Source organism: Girardinichthys multiradiatus, chromosome 23 (genome assembly GCF_021462225.1).
Source record: "Girardinichthys multiradiatus isolate DD_20200921_A chromosome 23, DD_fGirMul_XY1, whole genome shotgun sequence".
Taxonomy (NCBI): Eukaryota; Metazoa; Chordata; class Actinopteri; order Cyprinodontiformes; family Goodeidae; genus Girardinichthys; species Girardinichthys multiradiatus.
The window spans coordinates 24,580,622-24,596,145 of NC_061815.1; the positions used below are offsets into that span (position 1 = coordinate 24,580,622).

The window sequence follows — 15,524 nt, forward strand, 5'->3', positions numbered from 1 at the left end:
AGCAGCAGAGATTTTTGCTTGCATAAGAAAATGTTTTCAAAGAGGAAGGAGATGTTTTGGTAACGTACTCTGAGGAAAACACTCTCACTTGCAAATGGGTTCCCATTAGGCTCACAAGAGCTGCACTGTTTGATTACAAGCTAATTAGCAGCTCATTTCATGCATGGTAAGTGCTGCTAGAATGGGCCCCTGATTTGATTCACTGCCCAGGCTTTTATTTCCCTGCTCCTAATTCACTTTAGGTCTTGCTGCATTTTTAGAATGTTTTACTTTTCAGCCACAGCATTTTTAATAAAGATCCGTATCACTGTAGTGTGTGTGTGTGTGTGTGTGTGTGTTTGTGTGCGTGTTCATGTGAGCCGTTCATACACAGCCGTTTCCAAGAAGATGAAGATCTTCCACTCTGGTATGTATCTCATTTGTCTTTTTAGTTTGCAGTCGTGGCTGCCCTCGCTCCAGCTCTTCATGGCTTTAGAGTTTTTACAGGAGTAAGCAAATGGAAACAGGGTAAAACTTTAACGATGGCTCTTTAGATTTTAGCAGCCGATAATAATTGGACTGTGTTAATAGAACCCCGCAAATGGATTTAGCTTTTCAAAATGAACGCTCTAAGGTTAGTAGCAGGGAGCAGCTGCTGATTGGGATACTTTAGATTAATGAAATCTTTGAATAGCTAGACTGGCTAAATCCAACAGCAATTAACCTCGTACAGCAAGTTTACATATGAACTACTTTTTTTCAGACAGGAAGTTTATGTCTTAAAATAAACACTGATAATGAGTCTGTGATTGATATATTTTAGGTTATAAAACAGCCTTTTTTACAACGCAAACTAACAAGAAGTCATCCGTGTTTTCTTTTCTTTTAAAACACTAGAGCATCCTTTGAGTGCTGCCATTTTTGAGTAAGGTCTTCATTGTGCTGCCAAGGTAAACATAGCACCCTCCACATTTAAAAGCCTGAAGATAAATTTACCTTTTGTTTCAGTCCCATAATCTCACACTAAAAATGATTTCAAATAAAACAAATCGTTTAAATAAATATTATTAAATAACTTTTTTATGTATACATAACTTTTTTGAGTTGATCAGAGTATTTGGAACTTTTATTTGGCAATCAATGTGTTACAGTTTTCTTGGGCTATAAAAAAAGACATGACATAGATGTCCATTTTTCTTAGCCACTCTTCAAAATAGGCAAGACAGAAGAACATGCTGTCAAAGTAAGGCAAATATGTATTAGTTTTCCTAAGTCAGTAAATGGCTGAAAGAAAACAATAACTGGACTGAACCTACCCATATCTACAGTAGTAAATATACTGTAAAAAGTTTCAAACAAGTGGAACTTTGATAAACCGTGTTTATATTGCCAATAACCACAGAAGGAGGTAAAATAAAGAATCTACAAAGCTGCAACTTACCATAACAACCATTTAAATTCACCGGCCCCTACATTAGCCTCTTAACTCGAGGGGTTTTGTGAAGTTTGAGCTCAAAATAACATGTGCAAATCTAACTGATTTTGTCTGAGAAATTACATTCTCTATCTAAACAATCATTATGTTAATAATTGGAGTGATAATTCTGGCCTTTCTTTGCTGCTGGTTGACTAAAACCTGGGTGGATTGCAACTAAGTGTATTTTTTGAAATCTTTGAGCTCTCTGCTTACAGCAGACATGCTGGTTGTGTGAAGAAGCCGTGTGGTAAACAGCTTAGACCGAGTTTTGCAGTTACATCATTTTGTGGAGTTTGTTTATTTTCTGATTCAACTGCCTTTAGTTGTAATTTTTGTTTAGGTGTTTGTAGAAATGGTTTATATCATCTTTTAGCCAAGATTCTACTAATTCTGTGGATATCACATATGTTTATGTTTATCTAATGGAACTTGCAGTAAAGAAAGTAGAAAAAAACAAAAGTAAAATTCTGCCCCCAGTACTGGGGGTTGGGCTTAAGATGTTAGGTACACCAGTTCAATTGCTTGTTAACACATTCAGCAAATCTGCCAGTCATTGGCACCAACTTGGTGCATTTAGGCATCTAGATGTGGTAAAGACTACTTGCAAAAGTTCAAACTTAGCATCAGAATGGGGAAGGAAGAGGATTTAATAGACTTTGAATGGGACATGGTTATCAGAGCTAGAGTTATCTGAGTATTTGACAGACTGCTGATCTACTTTATATTTTATGTTTATAGAAAATAGTCAGAAAAATGGAAAATATGCAGTTAATGGCAGTTTTGTGGAAAAACTCCCAAGTTGATGTCAGAGGTCACAGAAGAATAGGCAGACTGGTCTGATGACAAGAGGCGAAATTAGCTCAATAAAACACAATTTCCAACCAAAGTATGATAAATACCATCAAACCTTGAAGCCAATGGACTACACCACATGTGGTGCTACTCTAGTCATTTAAGAGCAGGAAACTGAGGCTACAATTCACACAGGCCCAGCAAAATCAGGCAACAACATATCAGAAAAATGTCTGGTCCAAAGAGTCTTGGTTTCAGCTGCGACATTAGATTAGAACAGGGTCCAATTTGGTTTAAAAGACCTGAAACCAGGAATCAATCCTATCTTACAGTTTAGGCAAATTTTAGGTGCTGGTGGTATAATGGTGAGGGTTATGTCCTGGGCACACCTTGGGCCAACTGAGTATCAGTCATACTAATGCAGCACCCTGTATTACTACTGGCCATGTGCATCCTCTTCGCTTGTCTGCTGAGCTCATCTACGACTCCGACGCCTCCTCGCACTGTTCGTAACAGAGTCTCCTTCCTCCCTTACCGCTCGTAGGAGCGCTTGCCTCACTTCATGGCTCATTTCTTCCTTGTCTCAGCTCTGGGCAAGTGGAAAGTGCATCAAGAATGAAAGTTACGTATGTAACTACGGTTCTATGAATCCCGGATGACCGCCAGAGGCGGTGCTTCAAGCACTGAATGATCATTCTTGCGCATGCGCAGGTCGAGAAATTAATAACAACATGGTCACATGTGACCTACCGGTGGCTCACGTGAGTCTATATAGTCACATGACACCGGGAGTCCAGTCCCGACAATCTTCTCGCGAGCACGCGGAGACCGAGGGACCGAGCGCTCTGGCGGTCATCCGGGATTCATAGAACCGTAGTTACATACGTAACTTTCGTTCTATTTCATCCCTACTGACCGCCAGAGGCGGTGCTTCAAGCACTGGATGACGCATACCAACAGGGTCCCGAGGGATCCCACGGAGACCCCAAGGAACACAGCAACACCACTAACCTCAGCGGGACGCAGAAGGCGGTTGCTCCAGTATTCCCTGCAGGGGATGCGGCGTGGCGACGTTCACCCTGTAAAACCTGGCAAAGGTGCTTGGCGCCGTCCAGGAAGCAGCTTCACAAATGTCCTCCAGAGGCACCCCGGTCATGGCAGCCCACGAGGTGGAGAGGCTTCTAGTGGAGTGACAGCGCATGCCACTCGGCGGGGGCTGATCCTGCAAGGAGTAAGCCACAGAGATCATCTCCACAATCCAACGTGCCAACCGCTGTCTAGAAAAGGCCTGACCTTTCCGAGAGCCAGCATAACAAACGAAGAGACAGTCAGTCCGACGAATGGGTGCCGTGGAGCGGACATACGCCTCAAGCGCTCGGACAGGGCAAAGAGGCTCAGAGGGGGCACCAGGATTAAATCGGGAAAGCCGGAGTGGCAGCACACTGCCAGCCACTGCAGGCACCTTTGGCACAAAGGAAGCATTAGTCCACAGTGTAACACCGGAGCCATCCGGGTTCCACCGACACCATGGTTCAGACACAGACAGAGCATGCAATTCCCCCACCCGTTTGGCAGAAGCAATGGCCAACAGGAAGGCGGTTTTCAGGGAGAGCCACTTGAGATCCGCCCCTGTAACGGGCTCAAAAGGGGGTCACTGAAGAGCCGCAAGCACTAGCGACAAATCCCACGTAGGGGCCACAGGCGCCTGGGTGGACACAAGCGCCTGGCACCCTTCAGGAACAGCGCGACATCCCCATGTCGGCCAACAGAGCAACCACCAAACCCAACATGCCAACGGGAAATGGCTGCTACATACACCTTCAAGGTGGAAGGGGATCGCCCTAGATCCAGCAACTCCTGGAGGAAGGACAGCAAATGGGAAACAGGACAGCGAATAGGGTCCAGTCCCTTACCATGGCACCAGCCGGCAAAGACCACCCATTTAACACCATAGGCGGCCCGCGTGGACGGTGCCCATGCACCAGTCATGGTCTGTCCAACCCTGCCTCCATAATGGGAGAAGGCAGAGCCTGCACCTGTAGAGGCCAAAGCCAGTGTTTCAGGCGGCCCGGATCGGGATGGAGAATCCGGCCTTCCATCTGGGAGAGGAGGTCTCTCCTGGAGGGGAGGCGCTTCGGCAAGCTGGAGCAGAGCCTGCGCAGCAGAGAAAACCAGGTCCTCCCTGGCCAAAAGGGGGCTACCAGCAGGAGCTCGTGCCTGTCCTGAAGAACCATCAGAAGCGTCTGGGGGATCAGGGGAAACAGGGGAAAGGCATAGAGAAGGGTCCGGGGCCACTCGTGCGCCAGTGCGTCGCAGCCCAGAGGACTGGCATCGTCCAACAGGGAAAACCAGAGGGGACAGTTAACTGCATCTCTGGGGGCAAACAGGTCCACCTCCGCCCTGCCGAAGGTGGCCCAAATGCAATCCACCACCTTCAGGTGAAGCCGCCACTCGCCTGGAAGTGGCACCTGCCGAGACAGAAAGTCCGCGGAGACATTCTGCGGACGCGGAATATGGGCTGCCCTAAGGGTGGCAAGGCGTGGTGCCGCCCAGACCAGGAGCCGCCGGGCCAGGGACAGCAGTCTCAGAGACCTGGACCGCCCTTGGTGATTTATATGGAAGACAACCGTGGTGTTGTCCGACCGGACCAACACATGTCATCCCAGCAGCCCTGGAAGGAAAGCACGGAGCGCCAGGATCACAGCCATCAGCTCCAGAACATTGATATGGAACCCGCACTGCCGCGGTGACCACACCCCCTGAGCCGCACGGTCTTGCCAGGTTGCTCCCCAACCCTTGGAGGAAGCATCCGTATGGACGACTTCCCTCCGACACGGAAGGGGGCTGAGCGGGACACCCGCCATGATGTAGGACCCGTTCTGCCACTGGGACAGAGACTGTAGGCACCGAGGCACAACCCGAAGCCGTCAGAGCCGGTGAGTACGCCGGGAGGGGTCCAGCCTGACCCCGTTCAGCCACATCTGCAGGGGCCGCAATGAAAGAAGCCCCAGAGGCACCATGCTGGACGCAGCAGTGAATATGCCCAGAAGATGCAGCCACTCCACACACCGTGGAGCCCTGCCAAGACGGAAGCTCGGAAGCATGGTCAGGATATCGCCGACGCGCCTCTTTGCCTCATTACCTTACCATAAAAGACTTATTTATCTTTAATTATTACAACCCTTTCGCCCTTGACAATCTTTCCCTTGAGTGCTTTTATGTTATGATTTGGGGTTGTTTGGTTTTTGGTTTCTGGGTTTTTGTTGGTTTTTCACAGTTAAGGTTTTGAATCATGCTTCTGTTATTTTCCTTTGTCATCTTGTTCATGTTTTGTCAAGTTTGGTTTTTGGATCTGGTTATGCTTTTGCTTCATGTTTTTCCTAGTTTCTGTTAGTTTGTGTTCAAGAGTCTCTGTTTTTGCCACAGCCACGTTTGGTTCTGTCTGTCAATTAAGTTTTTTCGGTCCACCTGCACCATGTTAATCAGTTTTGTTTTCCACCTGTACCATGCTCCATATATACACACCTGTTCTGTCATTGATTGCGGAAACATTCTCAAACCAAGTCTTGTCTTTTTGATCATGCCATACCTGTCTTGCCTGCCTGTTTGTTTTGTTCCTGCCTCCTGCTGTGAGTGAGTTTTTGTTATTAAACCTTTTTTCACTTACCATCACGCTGCCTGCTCGTCTGCATTCTGGGGTCCTATATCTTGCAAACCATAACACTTTTACCTTTTTTCACCATATATTTATTAAACATCTCACCTCCCTATATTTCCCAGTGCCATGAAATGATATAAAATATATATTTCAACTGTTTGTGACTTTACTTAGTTTATAATATCGAACATAATAAACTTTCGTATTGCGATTAAGCGTGCAAATCGTACTAAGAATATTGGCACCCTTTACTAAAAAAAAAAAAAAAAAAATTTATAAATAATGTAACTTGGTATTCACATGTCAAATAAGCTCAGCACATGACCTTGCTACACTCCTTCTCTTCTGTTTGTCTCCTATTTAAACACAGAGTTGTGAAGGAAGAGCCTGTGTGTGTTTCTCTGTGACTCAGCAAAAAGGAAATTGTACTTGAGCGACAAATCTTTGTCCTCGACGCAGCTTTTAATATGTAAGCACTTATTTTTGCCGGAAGCAGCCAGATTTTTAGTTGAGGAGAAAGGCTCGTCTTAATGGTCTTATTCCCAAAAGGATTTGAGAGTCATTTTAATAGAAGAGTTCAGCTATAAATTAATTTAGGTGTTTATCATCTGAGTAACACGTTATGTTCCCTTAGTGCATGGCTAAGAGATCATTGAACATTTCTTCTTTCTTCCTGTCTGTGGCAACTGGCATCATGCTCCACTGTAACCTGTGAACAGGTGGTTATGTCCAGGGGTGGAGTTAAGCAATGTTCTTGCCCATCATGTTCCAGGTTATTCTATTTAGTTCCTAGGTCTTCTGTTGTTACTCCCCATCAGTCTACTTCAGTTTCTCTTTTAAAGTCTAAGGTTGATTGAATCCATCTCTTCATCCTTGCTAATATCAACCTGCATTCTATTATTTATCAGGTTTAACCTTTTTTCTACTTTCATATCCTTTTCCTTCGCATGCCCCATTTCTCACGCTAGAAGGAGCCCCATGTCCGCATCCTGGTGTTGTGATAGTTAATCTGAGAATATTATTTAATATTAATATTTTACAATTTTATCAAATAATATTTCAGTCTGTTAAGGGTTGTCCTGTGAATACCAGTCCAGTAAGGCGATGGTATTAGAACAAAATAGAAAGGTGTGAGACGAGCTCTGACATTATTGAACAGCATAAACTCTGCACATATATGGAATGAATTCACACAATTTCTTAAAATACAAGAATTTATTTACAAAAATAAGTCAACTCAAAGTCAAACATATTTCAATCAACAAACTCTTTACTATGCTAAAACAATCCAACTAAACTACCAAGCAGAATTAAAGAATAACGAAGACTAATGGGCTATGTACAATATACAGGTCCTTCTCAAAATATTAGCATATTGTGATAAAGTTCATTATTTTCCATAATGTCATGATGAAAATTTAACATTCATATATTTTAGATTCATTGCACACTAACTGAAATATTTCAGGTCTTTTATTGTCTTAATACGGATGATTTTGGTATACAGCTCATGAAAACCCAAAATTCCTATCTCACAAAATTAGCATATCATTAAAAGGGTCTCTAAACGAGCTATGAACCTAATCATCTGAATCAACGAGTTAACTCTAAACACCTGCAAAAGATTCCTGAGGCCTTTAAAACTCCCAGCCTGGTTCATCACTCAAAACCCCAATCATGGGTAAGACTGCCGACCTGACTGCTGTCCAGAAGGCCACTATTGACACCCTCAAGCAAGAGGGTAAGACACAGAAAGAAATTTCTGAACGAATAGGCTGTTCCCAGAGTGCTGTATCAAAGCACCTCAGTGGGAAGTCTGTGGGAAGGAAAAAGTGTGGCAGAAAACGTTGCACAACGAGAAGAGGTGACCGGACCCTGAGGAAGATTGTGGAGAAGGGCCGATTCCAGACCTTGGGGGACCTGCGGAAGCAGTGGACTGAGTCTGGAGTAGAAACATCCAGAGCCACCGTGCACAGGCGTGTGCAGGAAATGGGCTACAGGTGCCGCATTCCCCAGGTCAAGCCACTTTTGAACCAGAAACAACGGCAGAAGCGCCTGACCTGGGCTACAGAGAAGCAGCACTGGACTGTTGTTCAGTGGTCCAAAGTACCTTTTTCGGATGAAAGTAAATTCTGCATGTCATTCAGAAATCAAGGCGCCAGAGTCTGGAGGAAGACTGGGGAGAAGGAAATGCCAAAATGCCAGAAGTCCAGTGTCAAGTACCCACAGTCAGTGATGGTCTGGGGTGCCGTGTCAGCTGCTGGTGTTGGTCCACTGTGTTTTATCAAGGGCAGGGTCAATGCAGCTAGCTGTCAGGAGATTTTGGAGCACTTCATGCTTCCATCTGCTGAAAAGCTTTATGGAATTGAAGATTTCATTTTTCAGCACGACCTGGCACCTGCTCACAGTGCCAAAACCACTGGTATATAGTTTACTGACCATGGTATCACTGTGCTGAATTGGCCTGCCAACTCTCCTGACCTGAACCCCATAGAGAATCTGTGGGATATTGTGAAGAGAACGTTGAGAGACTCAAGACCCAACACTCTGGATGAGCTAAAGGCTGCTATCGAAGCATCCTGGGCCTCCATAAGACCTCAGCAGTGCCACAGGCTGATTGCCTCCATGCCACGCCGCATTGAAGCAGTCATTTCTGCAAAAGGATTCCCGACCAAGTATTGAGTGCATAACTGTACATGATTATTTGAAGGTTGACATTTTTTGTCTTAAGAACACTTTTCTTTTATTGGTCGGATGAAATATGCTAATTTTGTGAGATAGGAATTTTGGGTTTTCATGAGCTGTATGCCAAAATCATCCGTATTAAGACAATAAAAGACCTGAAATATTTCAGTTAGTGTGCAATGAATCTAAAATATATGAATGTTAAATTATCATCATGACATTATGGAAAATAATGAACTTTATCACAATATGCTAATATTTTGAGAAGGACCTGTAAACAAGTTGGTTAAAGATGGTTGAAAATCGTGGCCAAAAAGAGTGATGCAACATTACCATGCAATGTTTATGTTTGAGAACCAAGGATTATCTTGAATCTGGAAATGAAGTTAAGTTAGTCTTGGAACTAACTTAGGCAATAATCAGCAAACGTTTAGACAACCCTTCACAATGCAAGATCAGATAAAATATTATTTTAATAAAATAATGTTTTAAAGAATGATCTGCTGAATAAAACCAACTTTCTGGATGACTAATTCTCAACGGTGTCTCATTAGCTGCCTTTATTTATTGAAATACTATTTGAAGAAATATTATTAAGGGAGTATTTTGGAAACGAGTCAAATCTTTCTGGAGAAATGGGACTTAATGGTGTTTACTTAGTTATCAAATCTAGTAAATGATGTTTAGGGACTATTATTTACTGGATTGAAGACTAAATCTTTCTGGGTAAATATTATTTAGCACCAGAATCAAACACACACCTTTTAAAAATACTGTTAATAAAAGGGTTAAAAAGTGGAGATTGGGCGCGGTACAGGCAGGCCAGGAACAGACTAACAAAGGAGATCAAAGCAGCAAAGAGAAGCTACATTGAGAAGCTTAAGAACAACCTTTCTACTGGTGACGCTTTGGCTGTATGGACCGGTCTGAGAAACCTGACTGCCTACAAGAGCCCCCCCAGCCATCCTGAACAGAGTCGTCTCCTGGCCAACCGTCTGAATGGCTTCTACTGCAGACATGACAAGAAGCCATTCACACCTCAAATCATCCCCTCCACATCCCATTCAGGAACAAATTTGACCTGTAAAACAACCAACCCCCTACCTTCAGATCCTCTGCCTGCACTAAAGATCTCCGAGGAAGATGTAAATAGGCTCTTTCAGCACATGAAAACAAAGAAAGCTGGGGGACCTGATAACATCTCCCCATCATGCCTGAAAGCCTGCGCAAATTAACTCGCTCCGATCTTCACAAGGATCTTCAACAAGTCACTGGAGTGTTGGTGTTGAAGCACCTGAAAAACATCACAGGCCCCCTGATGGACCCCCTGCAATTTGCTTACCGAGCAAACAGGTCGGCAGATGGTGCTGTTAACTTAGGTCTACACTACATCCTGCAACACCTCGACCATCCAGGGACGTACGCCAGGATCCTGTTTGTAGACTTCAGCTCGGCCTTCAACACCATCATACCAGACATCCTCCACCAGAAACTCACCCAGCTCAACGTCACAGCCTCCACCCGTCAGTGGATCAACAGCTTCCTGACAGACCGACAGCAGCAGGTGAGACTGGGGAGCATCTTTTCCCGAAGCAGATCAATAAGTACTGGTGCCCCCCAGGGGTGTGTTCTATCCCCACTCCTCTTCTCTCTGTACATAAATGACTGCACCTCATCGGACTCGTCCGTGAAACTCCTGAAGTTTGCAGATGACACCACTGTCATTGGACTGATCCAGGACGGTGATGAGTCTGCATACAGACAGCAGGTGGATCGGCTGGTACACTGGTGCGGTCAGAACTACCTTGAACTGAACCCACTCAAGACTGTGGAAATGGTGGTGGACTTTCGGAGAACACCACCCCCATACACCCCCCTCACCATCCTCAACAACACTGTATCGGCCGTGGACCACTTCAGGTTCTTAGGAACCACCATCTCTGAGGACCTCAGATGGTCTTCACACATAGACACTGTTCGAAAGAAGGCCCAGCAGAGACTGTACTTCCTGAGGCAACTCAAGAAGTTCAACCTTCCACAGGAGCTGCTGGTCATCTTCTACACTGCCATCATTCAGTTTGTCCTGTCTTCATCCATCTTAGTGTGGTTTGGCTCATCCACAAAACAGGACAGGTGCAGACTGCAACGAATAATCAGGAATGCAGAGAGAATAATCAGGGCTGAAACTTCCCTCCATCCAGGACTTATACAGGTCTAGGGTCAGGAAAAGATCTGCTAAAATCTCTGCAGACCCCACACACCCTGCACATAAACTGTTCAGAGCTTTACCTTCAGGCTGCCGCTACAGAGCACTGTTCACTAAAACCAGCCGTCACAGAGACAGTTTCTTCCCCCAGGCTGTTTCTCTGATGAACATTCAATAAAGTACAAAACAACAGCATACAGATGTTGCAAATGCACCTTTTTATTATATATGTGTATATTGTACATTGTAAATTTGTATATTCTGTAATGCAAAAACAGAACAAAAGAGCAAAGTGTACCGGAGTCAAATTCCTAGTTTGTATGTACGAATTTGGCAGTAAAGCTGATTCTGATTCTGATTCTGAAAATGCATAAGCGCGGACGGCGCGTTATGAGCAATCTTGTGTTTAAAAATCACCCTTCAAATAAAGCTTGACTTAACTTAAAAACACACAAACACAGAACACAAACAGGGCACGTGTGCTGCAGATAGCCTGCTAGCAATAAGATTGCTGAGTTTCACACAAACAAAACCAAACTTCATAGAATGAAAACGTTCAGATCATTTCATCCTAACTGTTAATCTGCCCAAACCTAACCTCTGACCATGGTGAGGAAATGTTGTCCAACGGGCGAAGTTTGAAGAAACGTCCACTGTCAACAAGCGGTTAGCTTTCGGCTAACCTCGGTAGCTTCGCGGTGGGTTGAAGGTGCGTTCGCTCAGTGAACAAAAAGGTTAGCTCCGGAGCTGTAGCTGGGCGACCCGTCCTGTCCGCTGACCACACGGGTTAACACGATGATGCGGTCTCTGCTGTCTTCCTTCCAGACTGGGAGACCGCGTCTTTGCAGGGGCTTCTCTCGAACACCCTTTGCTTCTGCAGGGCTCGGAGAGAAAATCAGCAATGCTTATACCTTAATTTCCCCTCTTTACGAATGGAATCACCGGGTACACAAACAGTGCTTCACTTATACTTAACTTGTGCATATGATCGCGTGATCTTATGACACTCTTGGATCCAGTTTGAAGAGTTTATGTCTTTTTGCCAGCAAAAGACATTAACGCACTTTGTCCCACTCCTATCCCGATGAACACCGGTGTGGAAGAGGTCGGCTTCTTGGAGAGGGGGTGCTCTTATTCAGACAGAGGCATCATGGGAAGTCTGCTGCTACCCCCCTTTCCTCAGTTGCTGGAAGTCAGTTAAATGCAATTTATTTTGAAAGTTCCAGAAAAGTCCGTACCGGAGTTTAATGTTGAAATCCATAGCTGGGTCCCAACACTGGTTCCTCAAATATTATAGGCATGTCCCAGTTCAATGAATCACGCCCCATCCAGTGTTCAAGCCATTCCTTCAGAATAGGAGCAGCCACTATTGCAGTGACCCAATGTCTCTCCCTCAGGCGCTCTCCAGCAATTGGGTCGTTGGTCTTCTTCATCCTTCTCTTCCTATGTTCGCCTGGATTTCCACTCCATTCTATCTGCTCAATGTTTTATCAGCTCTCAGGTAAGAGCTCCCAACAATTCCTGGTGGTGGTTGGCCTTTATCCATCATTGGCTTTGTTCAGTTGTCATGTTACTGTTTTGCTAGTATCTTCCCCTCAGCACCTGCCAGTCTTGTCTAATTTTCTCCCTCACTCGAAAAGTACTTCTATTTGTTTCGCCCTTCCTTAATTGGAGGCTGATTATTCCTTGTCTTCTCATGCTTTGTGCAATTATTTTACTCATCTTCCTGCATTTACTTTGACGTTCTCTAATTACTCAACCCCGACTCATAGGTCTTTATTTTAACCTTATTTCTTAACTTCATCTGCATTTCTTTAATGGCATTTTCAGCACTCCATAGCATTTCCGTAATTTCTTCATCTCATTTTTCTTCATCCTTCATCTTTTATTCCTTCTATTCCTTCATTACCTGTTCTATCTGTTCTTTACTAGCTGATCCGTTCATAACTTCATATCTTTATTCAAATCCTCAGCGGAATATACCTCTAATCACGCATTGCCATCACAGCATATCTATCACCTTGCTCTACTCTCTAAGCTTTATAAAGCTTTGCCAAAACGGCATATCTTCCATCGGCTTTGCTTCTTTATTATTTTACTTGCTTCATAGCCTATTTACAAACTTCTTTTCTCTGCTTTTTATCTTCCCTGCGGCTTTCGCTTCTCTTTTTCTTTCTTATTTCATTCCACTTTCTTGATAGATGCACCTCTAGTACTCTATTAGGTCTCATCCCGGCCTCGGCCCTTATTTTTGGGGGGAAGACATCTCTAAATCTAAGCCTTACAAATGATCATCTTAGTTCATGTCATTCTCAGCATTCATGTCTTCCTCCCAGGTCCGAGCGCCAAAGAAATAACCATGTATTTTCTCATCATTAAAACTTTTCTAATTGCCATCCCTCTCTTTGTGAGTCTTTTCAGATTGAAATGGAGTTTTGACGAAAATTCAGAATGAAAGACGCACCTTCACCGCCTCCACCTTCCAATGACTCTTCTGTGCGTCTCCCGGCCTTCCAATCAGCATCCTGTCCGTCTGATTCTCCATCCATTCACCTTCCAACGCCTTGCTTTTAAAGGAGCTTCTGCCGTGTTCATCTTCGCTTGTCAGCTGAGCTCATCCCTCCTCCACCCCACCTCCATCTTCCTTCACATCTACTCCTGGCTTCCTCGATCCCTGGCCGCCAATCCACCACCAGTGTCAGATCAGGGGGAAGACATTTAAATCTAAGCCTTACAAATGATCATCTTAGCTCATGTCATTCTCAGCATTCATGTCTTCCTCCCAGGTCAGAGCACCAAAGAAATAACCATGTAATTTTACATCATTAAAACTTTTCTAATTTCCATCCCTCTCTTTGTCAATTTTTTCAGATTGAAATAACTTTGAACAAAATTAATAAAGTAATTCCAGCAAATTGTTTATGGTGAGAATATCCCCCATGCAGACAAAGGCAAAGTAGGGGGGCAATAATTGCAGAAGGTAGTAAAGTTGAACCATCTCCTCCGACAGCAGCTGCATCATTTGGTTTGGAAGAAAAACAAATCTTTTGCTACTTGCCACCGAACATCTTTAAAATGTGTTTATTTATTTAGCTATTTTCCTCAGTTTTTCTAATTCGTGCTCAATTCTCATTTCTAAATGTATTCAAGTGCAGAAATGAGGAGACTTTGTTCCAGAATCTCCTGCTGTAAAAACAACCTTTTTAATCTGTGTGGCATACTTTTAGGAAGCAAGGAATATATATTTTTTTGCACCTTAAAGATCTTTCATGAGCAAACTTGCCTTTTAACCTGAGGAAGCAGTTTCAGCAGGAGTTTATTAGCTCATCGCCTGGCTGTCTTTGTGATGCTGGAAATCAAACACAGCAGTACACAGCTACAAAGGAAAACCATTTGAAAAACAGGGTATTTTGCTCACATTGAAAGAGTAAAATGTTACAGTACAAAGCAGGCTGTAGACAGACATCACAGAGATTCTTATTCCATGCACGCATATTATATCATTTCTCATTGTGAACATTTTACCTGGCAGGTACCTACTCTCTCTGACAAGCATGCAGACATCATCTCTGTGTGACTCCTTGATGAGAGTCTCACACAGCAGTTCGCACATTATTCCTCTCTGAATTGAAGCTCAAACTGAGCACTGTCAGGCCGGCTCCCCATCTGATTGACTTCCAGCCGTTCTCCCAAAGGCAGTGAGGAAACATTCAGAATATGACGACTTCTTCAGTGCTGCAAAATGAATTTTAATGAGTTTAGCTCTCAGTGCAAAGAGATAAAAGGGCCACTTAATTTTGCTGCTTTTGCTCTCTCCTGCTCTCAAAGCAGCCAATAAGGTCTTATCTCATGGCCAGCAGAACACATCCTTTAAAGGTATTGCAGACGCTTCAGTCTCATTGTTCTTGTGCCAGATGTCGGGCCCCGGTGGCTAGTCACTGCTCGCTATAGGACATGAACACAGAGTCCTATTCATTTACTATAGGCTTATTCTTTGACATCAAACACATTGGCTTTATGCACATTTGTGTATGTATTTTTTTTCTGGTACAACTATAACCTGAAAAACATGACATCTTTATTGTTTTTGTGAATAAAAGCTGCTGTAAACAGAGGCGATTTTGTTCAGGAACAAACACAATTTTATTTTTTATCCTTTTGTCAAGAAAAGTTGCAAATTCTCACCTCTGAAAATTATAGTAATATTCAGATGACTGTCAGGAAAAGACCAATCACATACAGTGGTATGCTAAAGTACTCAAACTGTGTGAATGTTCTTTTGTCACATTATAACCACCTTCAATGGCTTTTCTTTGCAATTCATGCAGCAGACCAAAACAAAGGAGAAGTGAAAAGAAAATAGTTCTTGGTTTTCTCATTTTTTCAAGCAAAATTCAGAAAAGTGTTACAGGTATTTTAAATGAGCCCTTCTGGGTCAATAATTTGTAGAACTACCTTTCATTGCAATCACAGCTGCAAGTGTTTACAATTTTTCTATACCAGCTTTGCACATTTGGAGACAGAAAGTTTTAGACCATTATTTATTGCAGAATGGCTCAAGCCCAGTGTGACTGGATAGCGCACACAAATCCCAAAGTTTTGTCAGCTAGATTTATATTGAGATTAAATTACACAGGTACCTCTGTTTACTAAAAATGTGAATTTATAGAATTTTATTCAAGGGTATTAATTTAGAAAGATGGGGCTAAATAAAATGCAATACTCTA

The 15,524-nt window shown here is 43.5% G+C and overlaps 1 long non-coding RNA gene across 1 annotated transcript; it reads left to right on the forward strand.

Annotated features, from left to right (window-relative positions):
- The first annotated feature begins 226 nt into the window (after window positions 1–226).
- Window positions 227–13,267, forward strand: LOC124860804. Its single transcript, XR_007036443.1, has 3 exons — window positions 227–406; window positions 12,195–12,298; window positions 13,219–13,267. It is a non-coding gene; the product is annotated as an uncharacterized LOC124860804 (long non-coding RNA).
- Window positions 13,268–15,524: the final 2,257 nt, after the last annotated feature.